This window comes from Canis lupus, chromosome 11, assembly GCF_003254725.2.
Source record: "Canis lupus dingo isolate Sandy chromosome 11, ASM325472v2, whole genome shotgun sequence".
Taxonomy (NCBI): domain Eukaryota; kingdom Metazoa; phylum Chordata; class Mammalia; order Carnivora; family Canidae; genus Canis; species Canis lupus.
Window position 1 is genome coordinate 38,225,325 of NC_064253.1, and position 21,480 is coordinate 38,246,804.

At 41.7% G+C, this 21,480-nt stretch overlaps 1 protein-coding gene and 1 pseudogene across 3 annotated transcripts in view; one reads left to right on the forward strand and one right to left on the reverse strand.

Moving 5' to 3' along the window:
- SAXO1 (stabilizer of axonemal microtubules 1) overlaps positions 1-21,480 on the reverse strand; it is a 103,805-nt gene that overhangs the window by 28,677 nt on the left and 53,648 nt on the right. The window lies entirely within an intron of this gene.
- Positions 4,202-4,946, forward strand: LOC112650184 (60S ribosomal protein L7-like; annotated as a pseudogene).

Here is a 21,480-nt window from a genome sequence, read left to right on the forward strand (position 1 = left end):
TAAACAGGAAATACTTCTGGACCATAGTGGGTAAATCACTGTGGCCACGACCCCTTTTGAGTGATACTCCCAGCTGGTTTCCCAATCACCCAACTAGTTAGGGTTCAACACCTGACCTGACAGTGTGCTGCACAGCTGTGCACTAACCCTTTCCTAAGTGGCTGGTTCCTGTGTCAATTCAGAATGTCACCCTTCCATACAAGTGGCATCACACAGAGCAAAACTACCTCAATTCTGAGTACACTACACACCATTGACTATGTGAACCTGTTTCACTTTGAAAGCCTGGCTCATCTTTCAGATCTCACCTCGACTATTGCCTCCATAGGAAGACTTCACTGGCTATCTTCTACCTAAGGCACACCCACCAGCCCTCCACAGCACAGAGGATCTCTCATCCCAATGTGTGCCTTTCCCATCACTGACTGCTGTCATTGGCAGGTTTGTTGGGGAGTTTGTTCATGGTCTGACTTACCTATCAAGCTTAGTACCTTTTCTATCTTGCCTACTGCTACAGCCCCTTATCCTCCTCATATACCACAAGCTATCAATAAACAATTACTGAACAAATGATGAAATGCATAAATTATTAAATAAGTGTTATGCCTCATTACACAAATAGATGATAGAAAATAATTTGAAGTTATAATCTATGGTGAGCTTTCTGATTTTACACACATGGTAATAAATAAACCTTATTATTATACTTAACACTGGACAAAGGGTAACTATTTGAGCTTTCAAAACCTGAGCAGTATATCAATCATTCATATGCCCACATACAATTTTTTTAAGATTTTTTTTTATTTTTATTCATAGAGACAGAGAGAGAGAGAGAGGCAGAGACACAGGCAGAGGGAGAAGCAGACATTATACAGAGAGCCTGACGTGGGACTCGATCCAGGGTCTCCAGGATCACGCCCTGGGCTGCAAGCGGCGCTAAACTGCTGCACCACAGGGGCTGCCCCCCATATACAATTCTTACAAACCAGCTGGAGTGTCTCTTGTCTTCAGGTACCAACACATTAACAAAACTGCATATTAGTGATTTCCAACTTCCTTCTATTGAGGAATGGCATAAGATGACATATTTTTAGCTTTTTTATACTAATTTTAATTAGAGAAACTAAAATACATGGTATTCTGGGGCAGCACATGGAGAGAAAGGAACAAAGAGAGAACTCATCACTGTTTTAATCTAAAGCTGTTTTCCAGGCAACATTTCATAAAACTTGAGTTGTCCTTTTTTAAAATGCACATCATTGGCATTTCATGGACCAAGATGATTATGTATTTCACATTTTATATATTTAATAAAATATGCCCTAATCATAGGTATGTAAGTTGATGAGTGCTTTAATCTTCCGTCCACTCAAGAGACAAATGTTTGCATAGTAAATAAAATAATCATACCCCTTGCTCTGTAAACATTAGATATTATTACCATTTCTATGATCACAATCAGTCCAATTATCTGAGTTTTCAATCTGAACCAATTAGCACCTTATCATCTTGGGATTCCTACAAACCTCACATCAAAAGCCAAGAACTACTGGCTACCAAAAATACCCCTGCAGATATATTTTTTCACCCACACCCTGAGAAAAAAGTCAAGATTTTATTAAGAATAACTTCGGTTCAGGCACTTGCAATAAAATCGACTCCACAGGCAAAGCAATATTTTCCCTTTCTCCAGTACTCTTGTTTTTCAAACCAGTAAAACTTTGTTTTTATATAACCCCTCCTTTCCATAATGTTACTTTTACTTTACAGTAAAAAGACTTATTCCTAAAGAAAAATAAATTTAATGGCAAAATACTACATTGTGATTGGTATCATGAGAGGGGATTTCAATATAGCAACAAGCTTCCACCCAGACACAGATGTTCCAATGCAATGTTATCTATCTATGGGGAGAGGGGCGGGTTTTATTTGACTTACTGCTAGTTAACGAAAATCTATCTCACTTTGAATATCAAAGACTCTTATTTGGAAGTAAATGTTTCACTACCTGTCTGCTCCTAGGGTCACCTCCTTTTCCTTACCTGTAACCCAAAGGTTACCAAGTCACCAAGCACTGTATCTCCTTGTTGGTCTGCCCACCATTTTCTTAAAAGGGAAAACACTTCAATTCTTAATTTTTAGCGGCCCTAATCAGCGATTAAAGAACGTGTGTGGAATCACCATGCTTGGGGTATTTGAAAGTAGACCTGACAGTCATGAACCAAAGAAAGGAGACCTCCTCAAAATCTCTGATACTTGTATTGTTTTAGATGCTGCTGGGGTCACTTTGCCCAGGAGTGCATACTGGGATCAGCGTGGATGGGGCCTGCTAGGCAGAGAAGGCAAAGGGGAGGAGGTTTCTTTATCAGAACTCTCTTCCCTCAAGTCTTTGCACTCCAGAATTTACAAAAGGATCACAGAAAAAGGAAATAATCCTGACTTTTTTTGATATTTGGTAAAGAGAATAGTGGAGACATTTCAAGAGAATACAGAAAAGGTTAATAATAGTTGAACTCGGAACATTGGCTCCAAGCTAGAGCCACAGAGTTTTAAAAATTAAAATTAAAAGGGTGGAGAATATCTGATCCAATGTCCTCACAATGCTGATGAAAAAAATCAGAAGCCCAGAGAACGACGTACACAGCCCAGCCATGGACAAAACCTAGTTTTCTTTCATATCTGAATGACCGGATTCATTTCTTGACTCTAGGTCTCAAGGAACACTAGAATGGATGAAAGAATTTTTAAAAATAGGGATCCCTGGGTGGTGCAGCGGTTTAGCGCCTGCCTTTGACCCAGGGCACGGTCCTGGAGACCCGGGATCGAATCCCACATCAGGCTCCCGGTGCATGGAGCCTGCTTCTCCCTCTGCCTGTGTCTCTGCCTCTCTCTCTCTCTGTGTCTATCATGAATAAATAAATAAAATCTTTAAAAAAAAAAAAAAAGAATTTTTAAAAATATGACAAGTACCTCTAGCATAGCACCACCTGATAGAGATAGAATGCAAGCCATGTAGGAGAGCCACATGCATCATTTTAAAAGTTCTAGTAGCCACATTAAAATGGTAAAAAGAGGTAAAATTATTTTTAACATTTTATTTAATCTAATATGCTCAATTTCAACATATAATATAAAAATTAAAATATTTTACTTTCATACTACATCTTTAAAATCCAACAGGTGTTTTCCATTGACAACATATCTTAATTAGGAATACCACATTTTGGGGCCCTGGATGACCCAGTCAGTTAAGCATCCAACTTTTAATTTCAGCCCAAGTCATGATCTCAGAGTCCTGAGATCAAGCCCCGCATCCAGTTCCCCACTCAGTGCAGAGTCTGCTTGAGATTCTCTCCCTCCCTCTCCTACCCCCATTTCCCTCCCTGGGCTCACACACTTGCATGGTGTGTGTGTGTGTGTGTGTGTGTGTGTGTGTGTGTGATCTTTGAAAAAAAAAAAAAAAAGAATATCACATTTCAAGAGCTCAATAGCCACATGTGGTGATGGATTCTCTATTTGGAGATCACAATCTAGAATTTGAAGGTACACACAAAAGAACTGCCAGCACTTGGCTGCTGATTTTCCCTGCAAGTGGATACCTTGACAAGATACCTAGAAATATTTTTCTTGATTAATACTGTATTTATCTCCTCCTTGGACTCTCTGACCTGCCTTTCTATGACATAAACAAAGGCCTTAAAAGACATGAAAAATTTAATTTTCCCTAATTCTTCTCACGCCAGAGAGCCAACCTTCAGTTTCATGCACCTGTGATGCTCTCTGGAGCTGCTCTCTTTCCTGCCACTTCTACTTTTGCAAAATGCTTCTCCTTCTTTGAGGCTCATCTTGAAAGCCATCCCTACCCACCACTACCACCACCCCAGGAAACTACTAAAAATGTCACTGCACTGTCACCAGCTATGACTCATTCTCTTCTGAGTGTGAATGGCTTTGTGTCCCTCCCTCTTTTAGGACACTTTCTATACTGCCTTGCACAGGCATCTATCTTATGTACTCTCAGGTCAAGAATTCTCATTGCTACAAACACAGATATTTACCATGTTGAAAAGCAGGACAATTCTTCCTGCCACTGACAAGCAGCATGAATAATAGCTAGTGTAATATAACTTAGGACTTCTCAAATAAAGAAACTTCTAATAGTCTTTTAGATCAAAACCTGTTTGGTCTGGCTGGAACCATGGAGGATACAGAAGAGAAGAAAAAGAAGGTTGCTGCTGTGTCAGAAACCCTTAAGAAAAGTGAAGGAATTTTACAGAGTTGAAGATCAAGCATCTGAGAAAAAAGTTTGCCCAGAAGATGCTTTGAAAGGCAAGGAGGAAGCTTACATATGAAAAAGCTAAGCATTACTACAAGGAATACAGGCAGATGTACAGAACTGAGATTCGAACAGCAAGGATGGTAAGAAAAGGTGCCAACTTATATGTGCCTGCAGAACCCATGTTGGCATTTGTCATCAGGATCAGAGTTATCAGTGGCGTGAACCCAAAGGTTCGAAAGGTGTTGCAGCTTCTTGGCCTTCACCAGATCCTCTATGGCACCTTTGTTAAGCTCAACAAGGCTTCAGCTAACATGCTAAGGATTGTGGAACCGTATATAGCATGGGGATACCTAAACGTGAAGTTGGTGAATGAACTGATCTACAAGCATGATTATAGCAAGATCAACAAGAAGCGAATTGCCCTGACAGATAACACATTGATTGTCCGATCTCTAGGTAAATATGGCATCATCCGCGTGGAGGATCTGATTCACAAGATCTATACTGTTGGAAGACATTTCAAAGAAGCAAAGAACTTTTTATGGCCCTTCAAATTATCTTCTCCATGCGGGGGAATGAAGAAAAAACCACCCATTCTGTAGAAGGTGGAGATGCTGGCAACAAGGAAGACCAGATCAATAGGCTTATTAGAAAGATGAACTAAGGTAACTACCATGATTATTTTTGTAATCTGGTCACTTAATAAATGACTACTTTGAAATGGGAAACAAAAAACAAAACAAAACAAAACAAAAAGATCATGACGTGTTTGTAAAGAGAATAGCATCTATGGATTTCAAGGACTTCTCTTGCCTCTACCGTGGCTATCCAGGCTCCCCCGAGCCTAGCCTGGCATGGCCAATGAAGAAGGCTCTCTTTCACTCTGGGAGGCAGCACACATGGCAGAGAGGGACTTTGGAGGCGGGAAGGTCTGGTTTCCACCTCTAGCTCTATTGCTGACTGCTTATATAATGTTAAGGATTTTTTTTTCCCTTAGTTACTTAACCCTTCTGAACTTCAATTTCTTCCAGATCTGGAGATAACTTCTACTTAGTAGGATTATGTGGATTAAATCAAATACTGGAGGTAAAATGCCTAGCCCAGTCCAAGGCAAGCAGACTGAAATTAATGGGCTGTTTATTGAACAATTACTATCCACCACATGGGCTAAGAGTTTTCTATATTATCCCATCTAATCCTCACAGCAATGCTGTGAGCAAGACACTATTATCCTCATTTTAGAAACATGGCACTGAGACGTACGAGGTGTTCTTTTGCTCAAGGCCACATAGCCAGGCTGCAGTGAAATCAGGGCGAATGCCCCAGGTCCTCCGCTTGATTCCAAAGCACATGCCCTTAGTCATGTACATATACTCTGTGGTTTCCAGGGATGCCAGCCGGCACCAAACACCTCGGTTTCCTGGCTCTTCTGGGAGATGTAAGGGCAGGCAGTTAACAGGCAGGGCTTACACATGCCCCTTCCCCTTCGCTAGACTCAGAATCTTCCAGGACAGAATATGCTCTCTCTCCCAAGGACTCTGAAACTATCCTAATACAAACCAACAAATACATACAATTCCGAATGCGCTTTAAAATTCTGACCTTTCCATGGCTTCTTGGCCTTTTAGCTAAGATCAAGGGTAAAACTCTGACCTTCCCACGGAACTTCGATATTGTCTGAAGAAGAACAAATCACTTAAGTAATAACAGTAACAACCAGGAAAAACAAAGAATGTGAGACACCGGATCCAGAAGGCCCCACGAGAGCAGCCAACTCCACAGCTTCATCATGCAGATGTGGCCACTGAGACCAAGAGATGCTGAGCTACTACTGCCTAAGGTCACACAGCTGGTCAGCAGCAGCCTGCACCCCAGGTCCCACATCACCTCCCACGTAATGGACTTCCAGCTACCATCCAATCTAACACTCAAAGTTCACACTCTTAAAGGATTTGCAGCCCATTTTTCCTTTTTCCCCAGTAGTTAGGAGCCTGTGACCTGTAACAGCTGCTGTGTGAGGGAAGAAAACAGAGCAGAAAATGCATTCTTGGTCTAGGAGAGAGGAAGCTGCCAGGGATCACCAAACCTCCAGTCATAAAAGTCATTCCATGCTGACAGTTAAGAAAGAGTCCAGGGAATTTTAAAAAAGGAAAGAAATAAAGAGCCCAGAGTGTCTAGAATAACAAAAACTGTAAGTTCCGAGAGGCAGGGTCTTCTCAGAGAAGAACCCATGTTCCTAGAATGGTCTTCTCCCCAAACATGAACAGCTCACAAAGTCAAACCAAGTAGCTTCTGGGAAAGAATATAGCCAGTGCTTTCTTTTCTTTTTTTTTTTTTAATTTTTATTTATTTATGATAGTCACACAGAGAGAGAGAGAGAGGCAGAGACATAGGCAGAGGGAGAAGCAGGCTCCATGCACCGGGAGCCCGACGTGGGATTCGATCCCGGGTCTCCAGGATCACGCTCTGGGCCAAAGGCAGGCGCTAAACCGCTGCGCCACCCAGGGTTCCCTAGCCAGTGCTTTTCCTGAAGCGCATATTATCTATCTGCAGTAATTTATAAACTTTCAAAATTTTTACCAAAATTTCTTCCCTTGTATTTATAATATACCCAGAGAGGCAAATAGACAAAGGATAAGGCTTTTATTAACTGATACATAGGACCATTTATATTTCATTCCAATCTTGAGACCAAAGGATTCATATTCCCTACCTACTTCTTCTCTATAGATCTTAAAAAGAATCAGAGCAGGGACACCTGAGTGGCTTAGTTAAGCTTCCGACTCATGATTTCAGCTCAGGTCACAATCTCAGGGTTGTGAGATCAAGCCCCGTGACAGGCTCCATGCTCAGTGCAGAGTCTGCCTGAGATTTTTCTCTCTCTCCCTCACCTCCGCCTCACTCACGCACATGCTCTAAAATAAATAAATAAATAAATATCCTTAAGGAAAAAAAAGAATCAACATTGTGAAAAGTATGAGTAACTTCAGCTTATATTCTGCCCACGGTGCTAGGGAAGTGAGCAGGGATTATAAACTAGACCTTTTTGGTGGCAACTCATCTTTTAGCGGATCAGATTCTGCATGGCAGAAAGAAAGGCCAAAACCTTAAATATATGAGGGAGAATAAGCAACCTGAAGACCATTTGGTACAAATATGACAGATGCAAATGATGAACCAACCAGCATCACCTTGGGGGCCACAGTGAAGAGATCCTGAGATCACAACCAAGTTTAGGGAGAAAGATCATCTTGATTGAGTAGCCTATGTCTGTCAAGGACGCCAGGCTAGGGAAGTGGGGATGAGCGGGTCAATCAATCAACAAAAGGGAAGGAAAGAGAGGAAGGGCATTCTGGTGGAAATGCCCACACACCTTTGAAAATGGTGCCTTGCTGGAATGAGACATTTGGAAAACATCTGGCATGACAACAAAGCCTTAAATGTATAAATGAAGTCCTGAGAAGAGAAAGTAATAAAAACAAGGACAAAATCTTGAAGAATGCAGAGGTTTAGGAAGCAAGACAAAAAAAGTTTCAGGGCAGAAAAAGAAAAGACATAAAGGTCAAATGAAGAAAAGATTTAAGTGTTCAAAAGTTATATGCCACAGAAAAAAATCAAAAGGTCTGAGGGCAGAGAAAAGGACATCTCCTATGTTGACCAGAAAGCAGCTTTAGTAGAGTGATGGGACTGGAGCCACGGAATTGAAGCTGCGGAAGTAGAGGGAGGGAAGCCACCACACTGAAAAATCTGGTAGCAAAAGTAACAAGAAAAGTTGAGCTCAAGAAACTACCCAGGAAGTACATAAGAACTGTGAACTATGTGATCATCACCAGGAGGCAGTGGCTAGAAGTCCAATCATCTTTGTAGGTAAGGGAACAGATTAGCAGACAGGGATTCTTTGATGAGCACAAATAATTGATGGAGCCAGAATCTAGGCTACAAAGAGGATGTGACTGAGGAAGGAAAGTGGACGAGGTTCAAGAGGCAAGATGAGAAGCAAATCAGCAGCATCAGTCTGATGGCTTCTACCCAGAGTACAAGGGCACAGAGAGAAGGAAAGTAGATGAGGTGGGATGGCAGCCAGAAGAGAGTCAAAGTGTGCACTGGACACTCTGAGTGTGCAGAGAAGCCACTAGAGAACAATGCAGACTTGCTTCCAGAAGTTGTGCAGCTGAAGACAGGGCACACTAGGCCCAGCCGGCCCATGTCACTGTCAGGACTCTCCGGAACAGTGCTCAGCTCTCTGGGGGTAGCTCTGGCTTGGTAGATGAGAAGCTAAGGAACTACGGGACAGCAGGAAAGGAGCCCTAGCAGGACAAGAGCACTCAGGCTCAGTGGACGGAAGGGAAGGCAGCAAGGGCCAGTGGTCCTTGGGAGAAACTATAAACAAAGCCTAGAAATTGGTTTTAAAAAACAAATCTTTGGGGGCACCTGGGTGGCTCAGTCAGTTAAGCATCTGCTTTCAGGTCAGGTCATGATCTCAGGGTCTTGGGACTGAGCCCCGTGTTGGGCTGTCTGCTTAGCAGGGAATCTGCTTCTCCCTCTCCCTCTGCTGCTCCCCCTGCTTATGTTCTCTCTGTCAAATAAATAAACAAAATCTTTTTTTAAAAAAATCTTTGAGCCCTGTGGCAAATCTCTCTCTCTCTCTCTCTCTCTCTCTCTCTCTCTCTCACACACACACACACACACACACACACACACACACACCATATTTTGAGCGGAATTACAAACCCAGATGTGAAATCTAGAATTATAAAGGTTTCAGAGGAACACACAAGAGAATATCTTTGTAACTTAAGGGAACGCAAAGATTTCCTGGAGAAGTCAAGAAAGTAGTAATTATAAAAGAAGGAATTGGTTAGATATTTGTCAAAGTCAAAACCTGCTCAAAGATATCATTAGAAAAGTAAGCAAGTCACATACTTGGAAACAATATTTGCAAAACAGCTATCCAGCAAAAGACTGAGATCCAGGATATATAAAGATTAACCATAACCCAATAATAAAGACAAAAACAACAACCAAACATTTGAACAGGCACATCATAAAGGGATATGCAAATGGATAATAAACCTATATAAAAGTGCTTAAAATCATGCATCATCAGGGAAAACATGCATCATCAGGAAAAAACATCATCAGGAAACATTAAACCACAGTTAGATATTACTACACACACACAGAATGGCTGGAATTACAGACTGACAAAAATGAAACAACCGGAATTGCCATGCATTGTTGGTAGGAATGCCAAGTCTATTTGGCAAAATGTACAGCAATTTCAGGGCACCTGGGTGGTTCAGTTGGTTGCGCCTCCAACTCTTGGTTTCCACCTGGGTCATGATCTTAAGGACGTGAGATCTATCCTTGCATCAAGCTCCATACTAGGCATAGAGTCTACTTGGGATTCTCTCTCCCTCTCACTCTGCCTCCCTCCCTGGCCTGTGCTCATTCATGCTTGCTTGCTCTCTAGCTCTATCTATCTCTATCTCTATCTCAAATAAATAACTAAATCTTTTTTTTTAATGTATGGTTGTTTCTATGTGTAGGGCTACCTCCTCATCCAGCAATGCAATTCCTAGGCATTTATAAATAAATGGATGAGAGAAATAAAAATCTCTCATCCACAAAAAAACAAAAAGTTAGTCAAGAATGTTCATAGAAGTATACTCACTTCACCAAAACTAGAAATAGTCCAGGCATCCATCGATGGGAATAGAAGTAAACTATGTTACGGTCATTTGATGGAATAGTACTGAGCAATAAAAAGGAACAAACTACTTGCAGTCACAGAACAGCAGAGATAAATCTCAAAAACATTTTCAGTGAAAGAAGAACCAATCGGAAGAGCACAAACTTTACAATTCCATTTAAGTGAAATTCCAGAGCAGGATGAACTGATCTTTAGTGGGGGAAAAAAAAAAATCACAGTAGACTGTGATTACTACTGGGAGCAAGAGAAGGAACTGACTGGGAAGAGAAATGTAGGAATTTTCTGAGGTGTTGGTAGTATTTCATATTTGATCTGGATTTGGGTTACACAGGCACTGGAATTTGTCAAAACTCAACAAATACCACATCAAGATTTGTGAATTTCATTGTAAATTTACCTCAAAGGAAGAAAAAGGACAAAAATATTAATACTGCTGTTAATGATAGGAATGCTGAACTATAGGAGAGAACTTTGCTGATTTCTGTGATTTACTTTGAAATACATCAAAAAAGATGAATTGATGACTGGATGAGTAAGATGAATAGATGGAAAGTTACGTCAACGTTAATGATAGAATCCAGGCAGTGGATATATAGCCATTCACTTTAAAACCTTTTTAACTTTGTTGGATGATTGAAATTTTTCATAATGAAATGTTAGGGAAGGAAAAGTTTCTGAAATTACCTGATTTTTTTTTTAAGATTTTATTTATTTATATTTGAGAGTGAGCAAGCATGGAGAGGGCGGAGGGAGAGGGAGAGAATCTCAAACAGACTCCACACTGAGCACAGAGCCAATGCAGAGCTCAATCTCACAACCTGAGCCAAAAACCAAGAGTCAGATGCTCAACAGACTGAGTCACCCAGGTATCCCTAAAACTCCCTAATTCTTTTTTAAAGATGTTATTTATTTACTCATGAGAGACACAGAGAGAGAGGCAGAGACATAGGCAGAGGGAGTGATGCAGAACTCGATCCCAGGACCCCAGGATCATGATAAGCCAAAGGCAAATATCCAACCACTGAGTCACCCAGGTGCCCCAAATTCCCTGATTTCTAGATGTGATCACAACATTGTGGTTATAAAGAAACACCCATACTTTCAGAGGTGAATAAAGCCTGTAGGGGTGAAATGACAAGATGTCTGTTAACTGGATGAACCAAATGTGGCAAAACCTTGATAATTACTGATGCTGGGAAATATATACATAGAGTTCGGTTGATCATCCTTTTTCTTTTTTTCCTCTTTTTTTTCAGATTTAAATTCTTCTAATTAAAGAAATATTAGAACAAATCCCTAAGAGGTACAGCCTACACGAAACAAGTGTGTATCTGCTTAAGCAAGAGTTCCCTTGAGGCTAATAGGGCTTTAGTCCAACCACCTGGGACAAAACAGGATTTTGATTTAAGCTGATGATAAGTGCAGAGCCAACAACCAAAGGAAGCTTCCCTTCTCACACTCTGAAGTTTGTGTCAGCTGCACTGGGCTTGTTCCCACATGGCCTTTCAGTGTCCTCCAGCCAAAAAGCAGCAAGCTCGCATACTTAACTGGAGTTTCACTGTCTTCTTAAGAAATCTATTAAGTACCCTGTGAATTTTGGATGAAACCAGACAGCTGTGCTTTAAAAAATCTTCCCAAGGCTCTCTTTCAGGCATTGCAAAAACAACCAAAGCCTCTTTAATCTCTATCTCAGAATGACAACTTCAACCCACCACCACCTCACCCCTACCCAAGACTACTTTGCTTGCCTGGCACTCTGTGGTCACTCTTATCATATCATTTGTCCCACAACATTAAAAACTGCTTATTGGGCTGCACAGATAGCTCAGCAGTTTAGCACTGCCTTTGGCCCAGGGCATGATCCTGGAGACCTGGGATCGAGTCCCACATCAGATTCCCTGCATGGAGCCTGCTTCTCCCTCTGCCTGTGTCTCTGCCTCTCTCTCTGTGTGTGTCTTTCATTAATAAATAAATAAAGTCTTAAAAAAAAATAAAAACTGCTTGTTTATTTGCTGCCCAGAGTAGGCTCCCCTTTTTTGAGAGGGTGGTGAGAAGGGGTATCTTGTTCACTATTTTATAACCAGCTAAGCACAAGACTTGTAACACCTACATGCTGACGAAAATGTTTTTGGATGACTAGATGAGCAATTTATAAAACGCATAGAGTTCAAACAACTATTCCCCGTGGTCTTATTCTTCCTACAGCCCTACAAGCTAAGCAGGACAGAAATTACTAGCCCCCTTGCAACTTCCCAGATGAGGGAGTGATGCCAGGGGGCTCAAGACTTGGTCAATCTCACAGAACAATCAGTGGTAAAACCAGGACAAGTACCAGTTTTGCTGACTTCTCAAGAGATGCTCTTTTATCATATCCAGTTCCTTTCTGAAGAAAATTCAAATTAATCATTCAGAATCCAGGACCCTTTTGCTCCCACAATCGCAGAGCTCAGAGTTAGAGGTTGGGTGGCCTCTGACTTACAATGTTTAAGAGTGAATGGTACCCAGTGAGCACAGATCTTACTCAGAAAGCAGGGAGAGTCTAAAGTTGGATAAATGCCACCACCCATAAAACCCCAGATGTTTGGCTTGATGTTTCAACATGTTAAATGTCTCATATAATTAATTAAGGTAGAAAGACAATAGTTCTACTACTATACGCTATGTCAGTTTCCACTAGCCAGCTGACATCCACCACCATGCATGTATTAATTTGTATCATACTTTCTCCCTCCACACATGCCCTTTTCTTCATTTTGCGTAAATAGCAATGAAGGGCTATGTTTTCACAGCCCCTTTCTTAGAGATGATCAGGGGCTGGCTAGGATTACTTGGAAGCAGTCATCTTCGAGGTCAGATTACCCAACACTACAGTAGATCATAAAAGACTCCTGTTTTTCTCTCAGCTTCAAGTTTGGGGAAAGAACTGAAAGTCCTGCATGAGTCTATAAATAAAACACCAGCCATCAGCAGAAGTGTACTGCCACTACTCTTTACCTAAACCTATGGACATGGGCATCTACCCCAGCCCTGGATTTTAGCTTTGAGTTTCAGCAGGTGAACTGGCAACAGCTTGAGCAAAGGTCCATGGAGCAGGACTTCAGGCCCAGCTGTCTTCCATTTCCTTCAGAACAGCACCCCAACATCCCATCTCTGGGCTACAATCATGTTTTTATGTCCTACACAAAGTTATAAAATGGCTAGGAGCTGTCAAGTGCCTTATGAATTGCTGTGAATTACCAGGTACTTCACAGTATTTATAGATGTCCCACAGCCTTGAGCCCCAAAACTTGGAACTGAGGTATCTTTAGCCTCCACATCAGATTTTCAACGCCAAAGGCTCAAGGCTCCCTCTGTCAAAGTCTCTGGGGGCTTTTCTTTCTCTAAACATGGACAGGTCTCATGTTATGGATAATGGAGAAGAGATGGCTTCCATCAGTTCTCTCCTAACCTCAGGCTTTCCACCTGAGTAGCCACAGAAAGGAACACTTTGGTCCTTCAAAGCAGCAAGTGGCAGAGCAAGACATGCACACAGATCTGAATCTAGTAGCTGTTGCCTCCTTCCGACAGTGAGGATTTTCTCCACCACTCACTCATTAGCTACCAACTTGATCACTAACTTCATATTCCCCACACCCCACTGCTGCTTGCTTGAATTCTCAAAACCTTTGGAATTTCAACTGATACCAAAATTTCAACAGCTGTTATATCTTCCATCAAAAAAGATTTACATTGCTAATCTACATTTTTTCTCTCTGCCTCTAAGGAGCTTTTCAAAATGTGAGCCAAATCTTCTATAATGTCATTAAAGTGAAAGAAACGTAATTTAAACAATGAGTGGAATGATTGTAGAAAAACTGCCTCATTGCACTAAATTTATTCCTCCATGTACCATAAATATTTTTAAATAAGCATTTGATTCTTAGAGACTGAAGTCACTATTCTAGACACCCCCACCCCGCTCCTGCCAAAAAAAAAAAAAAAGCAGGAGGCTGAATTTTGAGTTTAATTATTACCACTGAACAGCTGCAACAAAATTATTTCACTGCGCTGTGTTCATAATTCATTATGTCAAAGTGGTCTCTGATTTTGTTAATGATGTTTCTCTATTTCTCATGTTTAGCTTAAAGGGAAAATTTTTAAATCGCCTCTTTCCAACTGTACTCTCTCAATATATTCTTCTCTCCAGCAATTAAAGTTTACTACTAGGAACTTTATATGGATTGTGTGAAACACACTCATTCAATAAAATCCGATGTTATCAGATGTGTTAACAACAACCTGCTTATCTCTGAAGAAATATCTTGCTTTATACCGATTGCCCAATAAACAATAACAGAAAATGCAGGTTATGCTTTGTTACTTGACAAACAAAGATCTCTAGCATAAAGAACCAAGTTGCAGAAATCATTTTTTTTTAATTTATACGTTTTAGCTAAAATCAGAACTTGTTAAACCCCTTGGGCTTTTGGAAGAATGTAGAGGATTTAAAGAGCATTTCTTAGTGGACCTCCCAGATGCTGGCAAAGGTCTAGGGAATGAGGAGGTGTTAGGAGAGAACAGACAGATATACACACATGATGGGTGTTAAGTCCCTTCTTGATTTCTGGTAGAAGATACCCCTTCTTTACAGAAAAAGAAAATTCACAAAAATAAAACTCTTGGCTCTCAATAATCATCTTTTTTTCATCTCCCATCACAGAAGAAACAAACACCATACAGTTCTATCAGACCAGCTGACAAATGTTCTCCACGGGACCTTTGCTTTTTGTTCCTAAACATATAAAATGTGTACTAGATTTGTGCACTTTCAAAGAGAACAAGATGAGTCATTAACATTTAGAAAGCACTATCATTTGTTAAAGCACTACGTGCTGGGCACAGATCTTAACTCTTTATGCATATCATCTCACTTAATCTTCACAATGACCAAAAAGCATAGAAAACACTTCAGACCTGAGGTTGTGAGTAATGCTGCACAAAGATCCTGGAGGCCACAGAAGACCAGATGTGAGAGCCACACGAGGGTATTCCCAAGGAAGAGGACCTGTGTCTCCATCTCTGACCCTCTAAGCAGCCTGAGGGGTCAAAGCTAGGCCTCCCCCAGCTTCTACCAAATTCCATCCTTCCTCATATTCTCCAGCCTCTACTTTTCTCCGTTTCTTTTTCTCCCTTTTGTTTTCACGTTACACTAAGCCTTGAGGCCTTCAGGATCCAAGGTGGAGACCATTTCCAACCCAGAGGACACTCTAGAAGGCAAAGCTCACTAGAGAACACAGTATCAGCAGTCCTGGGTGCTGGTAATTTTGCTCTCCGCAACCAAAGAAAAAGTGAAAATTCCAGTCCAGGAGCCTTCTCACAGACTGCAACCAGGTCATAAAGCCACCCCTCAGCGGCAAGGGTTGCTGCAAGGTAAAGAGTCTGGCTTCTCAGACACCATGGTAGGCACCAGGCAAGAGAGATGGGGTTTGGACAGTAATTTGAGGGCTACCCAACAGAATCTGTTCTCAAAATGATTCTAACAAAATAAGGTATATTTATGTATTGTCCCCATAGTACAGGCAGTTACCATGCTAAGGGTTATGGAAAACTCTAATGGGGAGGATAACAGGTTTTTAAGTATCCACCGAACTAAAACCATGCCTGTGTATTTACACTATTAAAGAGGAATCACTGATTCTAAAGCACTGACACCTTTAGACTAACAATCAACATCATTGCCACAAAGTTGTACATTCCAGTAGAGTTGGGCAGGATGTCATGGAAAACTGCAAGCTAAATGGAATTTCAGAATACACATAGATGTGTGGGAACTAATTAGTCTGGATTATTGCATTGTATTAGCTCTAACACACACACACACACACACACACACACACACACACCTCAAACAAAATGAAGGAGCCAAAGCCCAGACTGTGCCTTGCCCTTGTTCTCATCATTTCACCTGCTGATTGAAGGGTCCTCATGTGCCCAGTGTGCTGAAGGCAGACAAGCCTCATCCTGTAAACTGACTCAAAACCAGAGTTTTCTTCAGTGCCTCTGACTGCTTGAGTTGATTTCCCCACGCTGGTCCCTTCCCTGTGAAGCCTTCCACAACTCCTTTCAAGGACACAAAAAACACAGAAACTTCCTAGATAGAGTAGATCATTGGGTCTTACCTATCCTATCCTCATCCTCTAATGATCCTGACGTAACATTCACAAACTAAACACTGCACAACAGTTAGTACACTTACTTCATTTGTTCATTTTCCTGTGTATTTATTCATTCATACCGCATTCACAAAGCTCCTGTTGCATGCCATGTACGGTGTTGGGTGTTCAGGTTAGAAAGAGAAAGTACATATTTCTTGATAAAACACACATGTATTACTTCCTATGTCTACTTCTTGACACTGGTGCTCAGGAGAAGGGGCCCCTCGTGCCGATATTAGTGACCATGTGTATGGAGGTGGCAGACAGAAGAGGCCACCAGAATAGTTAGGAAGACTAGTCACATTGAACTAATAAGTAAATATATGAGAATAAAAGAAACCTGCTCTTTCACTGAGTAGGAATTTGTAAAAATGCCTGAGATGTCGGATTGAATTGGAAGTATTGGCATGAACTGATGGGTTTTTAATATATAGATATAGAAATGCTTATTTTTCTCTAATTCTGGGTATGTGTATAATACACATACATTTTACAGGCAGGCACGTGTATGTGAAGCAATGAACACAGTCAGCAATCAGTTTCTCAAGATCATCCTCCACTAAAAGGAATCAACTGTTTGAAGAAAAGTTGATTTCAGGATTGGGGCAGGAAAATACAAGATAAACCTAGAACAACTTGTATCAGAAAGTAAGAAAATACTTAACAGATGATATTATATATATCAAGACTATATAAAGGGCCAGCTTGAGGGAGCTCAACTTGAGAACAATTTGGGAATTAAAATGATAGTTAATGATATAATCCATTGAATTAAATAGAACCATGAGTCCATTTGAAATAAATATACATAGAAATTGAGAAAGGTATATTCTTTCTTACAGTAGAAAGTAATATATACGACAGAAATGAGGGAAACTGATCATCCCTAGGTGGTAACCATGGTGGTGGTGGATGCAGGTGGGGGTCATTACCATGTATACATTACCATGTATAGCCATGTAATCATGGATACTGAAGCTAATAGGTGATGTTTTGATGAGGAACAGGATAGTGATATATTACCAAAATACCTCCCCATAGTCATCAACTACAAGGGAAAAATGGTGATTTCAGTGGAGACATCTAGCAGATCCCAGATGATCAAGGTTATCCCCACCGGTGATAAGATAGGTCATTGTGTGTCTCTTGATGAGATGCATCAGGAAGAACTCAGCAGCATTTCTGTGGTTTCCTCCCAAAAATGCCTCGACTAAGTCAACTCATGAGAAGATACTGGATGGACTCAGGCAGGACAGCCTGCAGGATGAAAGTCCCATCAAGGGGATGAAACACAGGGCAAAGAGGAAAAACAATTCCAGATTAAAGGACACCAATGAAACGTGGTAACTACAAGCAGAACATGTTCCTAGATAGGATCCTGGACCAGAAATGAATAAGAGGTATTGTTTGACTACTTGAGGAATCAGAATGGGGACTGGCAGTTGCCATAGGTTTATTTTATCAAACACAACCTCCTGACTGGGAGAGCTGTACCATAATGCAAGAGGAGAGCCCCTGGTTGGGGCGGTATTAGGGGTGATGAGTCATCATGTCAGAAAAAGATGTGTGTTGGGTAGGTGTCCACATGCATACCCAGAGGGAAAGAGAGGAGGACCAGACATTGAGGTGAAATGTTAACAATTGGAAGATTCCCCAAAAAGTTGAAAATAGAGCTACCTTACAACCCAGCAATTGCACTACTAGGTATTTCCCCAAAGATGCAAATGTAGTGATCCAAAGGGGCACCTGCACCCAATGTTTAAAGCAGCCATCCCCAATAGCCAAACTATGGAAAGAGCCAAGATGTCCATCAACAGATGAATGGATAAAGAAGATGCAGTATACACACACAACAGTATACTATTCAGACAGCAAAAACAAAACAAAACAAGTGAAATCTTGCATTTGTAGCAGAATGGATGGAACTAGAGAGTATCATGCTAAGTGAAATAAGTCAATCAGAGAAAGATAATTATCATATGACCTCACTCCCATGAGGAATTTAAGAAACAAAACAAGGCAGCCCCCGTGGCTCAGAGGTTCAGTGCAGCCTTCAGCCCAGGGTGGGATCCTGGAGACCCGGGATCGAGTCCCATGTCCAGCTCCCTGCATGGAGCCTGCTTCTCCCTCTGCCTGTGTGTGTGTGTGTGTGTGTGTCTCTCTCTCTCTCTCATGCATAAAGAAATAAAATATTTAAAAAACAAAACAAAGGATCATAGGGCAAGAGAGGAAAAAATAAAACGATGAAATCAGAGAGGGAGACAAATCATAATAGACTCTTAATCACAGGAGACAAACTGAGAGTGGCTGGCAGGGAGATGGTAGAGGGATGGGGCAAGGGGGTGATGGACATTAAAGAGGTCATGTGATGTAATGAGCATGGGGTATTATTTAAGACTGATGAGTCACTGGATTCTACCTCTGAAACCAATAATACATTATACGTTAATTGAACTTAAATAAAATTTTTAAAAAACAATTGAATAACCTTGGTGAGGTGAAGAGGATATACAGAATTCTTTGTACTGTTTTGACAACTTCTTTGTAGGTTTTACACCATTTCTTTTTTTTTTTTTTTTTTTTTTTTACAAAAAAATAGTAAGAGGCCAATGCCCCTGAAGTCATACTGATCTGAGCTTAAATTCTTAACCCAGTAATTTATTTGATCTACAACCCTACGGAAATAATTTGAGTCTCAGTTGTAGCATAAAAAAAAAAAAAAAGTTAATTCCTACTGCACCTTACAGAATTGGTCTAGAGATAACCAATAAGAGTAATAACCATTTATTGAGGACGTATTATGTGCTAACATTTTAGAAATACTATTAAACCACTCAATAACCTGGCATAAGTATTATGATCCCCAATTTACCATATGAATAGCCTGAGGTTCAAAAAAAGGACATCTCTCAGGTAGTAGAAGAGAAAGACTCAAACCAGAAAATCTGCTTCAAAACCCTACCCTCTTTCTACTCCGCTGGGCTTCCAGCATGGGCAGTAATTCCCAACGTGCCTGGGACACTGGGAAGGAGCTCAATCAATATTGACTTTCCCACCAAGTAGTGTAGCAGGAGAGCAGACATACAATTAAATGATTGTAATGTGCTAATAATATCATGTGTATACCGAATGCCACGGGAACCTAGAGAAAGAGGTGATTTTGTACAATCTGGCTTGGGGACAAAAAGGTGAGGAGGCTTCAAAGGCAGGAATACTTGTGTCAGTGTTGAAGGATGAGGAGGCAATGGGGAAACGTGAAGCGAGGGATTTCAGGTGGACATTCAGCAGATACAAAACCATGGTGGTGTGATGGCAGGGGTGCTGGGGGAAAGTGCAGGGAGGGAAGTGAAGGCTGGGAGCGGTAAATGATTCTGGCCAGAAACCACATCATGAAGAGTCTGGTGTGCCAGGTTTAGAAGTTTATACCTTATCCTTTTGACTAGAGATGACACACCACAGCTACCCCTCCACCCTCACCCACTCCCTATTCCCCACACCCCACTTCTCCCCACAAGGGTCTGACATTACCAATCACAGCACTTAAGGCATGCACTTCAGTCATTCGCTGCCAACCACCTGGAAATGGAATCGTTTGCCTTCCCGACTCCAGGCAGTGAGAAGCTCACAACGTTTGTGACAGGTGGCTGCGTGCTGGACCAGGCTCAACCAGCAAAGCAGTCAGTGAGTGTTGATCAAGAAGGAGACAGCAGGCACCCCGACAGTGTTAAGGCCACTGCAGTAGTCCTGTCCACTGTATAAACGGGAGGCACACATCCCAAGGAAGTTAGAATTGGGTCAAACTCCAAGTTTGGTCTAGTCACTGTCATATGATGGTGGAGAGGGCACTTAAAGCACTCCTCTTGGGCGCCTGGGCGGCCCAGTTGGTTAAGCAGCTGCCTTTGGCTCAGGTCATGATCCCAGGCGTCCTGGGATCAAGGCCCTGTCGGGCTCTCTGCTCAGTGAAGAATCTGCTTCTCCCTCTCCCCTGCTTATGCTGTCTAATATAGAAGTAAGCATTCTTCAAACAATAAAATCCAAGGGCCAAGGGCCAGCTGAAGGCGGTGCCGAAGGGCCAGTGAGACCTGGGAGAGCGGTCTGGAGCAGGGGTGAGGCAAGCAGACGGAGAGAGAGGTAAGCTGTGCTCACTTCGGCAGCACATATACTAAAATTGAGAGAGATGTGAATTTCACGAACCTTGAAACTCCATGTCAACAGGTTGCATAATGATCCCGGCAGGACTGTAATACCTAGGTGCCCTCTGACTACTAGTCCTTCCCCCGCAACAGTAGGTGCTCAATGAAAGATTATTGAAAGGTGATTAGTCTCAGTTTCCACATCTTAGGAAAAGATACGTGATATTTAAGTAGTTCAAACACACAAACACAGATAGAGCCCTGTGTGCACAGGGACATGAGACACAATTAGGAAGCCTTCTAACCCAGGACTTGGGCAGAAACCTGGTTTGAGGAGCTGTTGAGCACTGGGCAGAAATAAGGGGCACTGCACAGAATGGGTTTCCACCTCTTTGCCAGGCCTCTGTTTCCTTGACGAAAAGGAGAGGACTGAAGACAATCTCTTCCAACATAACAGAGAGGACTCTAAACTTGCCTCTCAGAGGAAAATATCAGGAGATGTGGGCAAGAGATCTTGCAATGAGCACAATTTAAGTCAGGCTAGATCCTTCCCCGAGTGGATCCAATGAGGGTAGCAACTCACATCATATCCAGACCCTTGGTAATACGATTGTGAAAACTGAAAACACATTGTGAGTGGCAGCCTGGGGAGTGGACAACATTCTGCTTTAAGATGCAGACTGTTTTTGAAATAAAACTTTAAAACGTGTCATAAAAAGCAACTATTCCTCTGGGGAAAGAGTGGCCTGAAGTGTCTTTGATTGTAACTGTGGGAAAGACTTTCATCTGCACTCTTTACGAGGTTAATTGTAACTCTCCCCCAAGCTCAGAAACACTTTTCTGAAGCTTGTGGTTGTAATCTTACACTCTGCATGATAAACCTTTTTTCAGCAGGCACATTCCAAAATGTTAAAACTTATGGCTCAGAAAGCAGTCAAATGAGCACAAGGTGATAAGACACGCTCTGGTTGCTAGCCCACACGCATGCGCACGCCCACTCAGCCCACTGACCTCCAACTACACCCAGGGAAAGCCCTTTATCTCTCAGACTTCTGCTCTCCGAAGTGCTCAAGCTTCACCAGAAGGGACACCACAAACCCACACCAATGTGAAGCACTTAGCTCAATGCCTGGCACACAGTAATCCCACAAGAGCTCT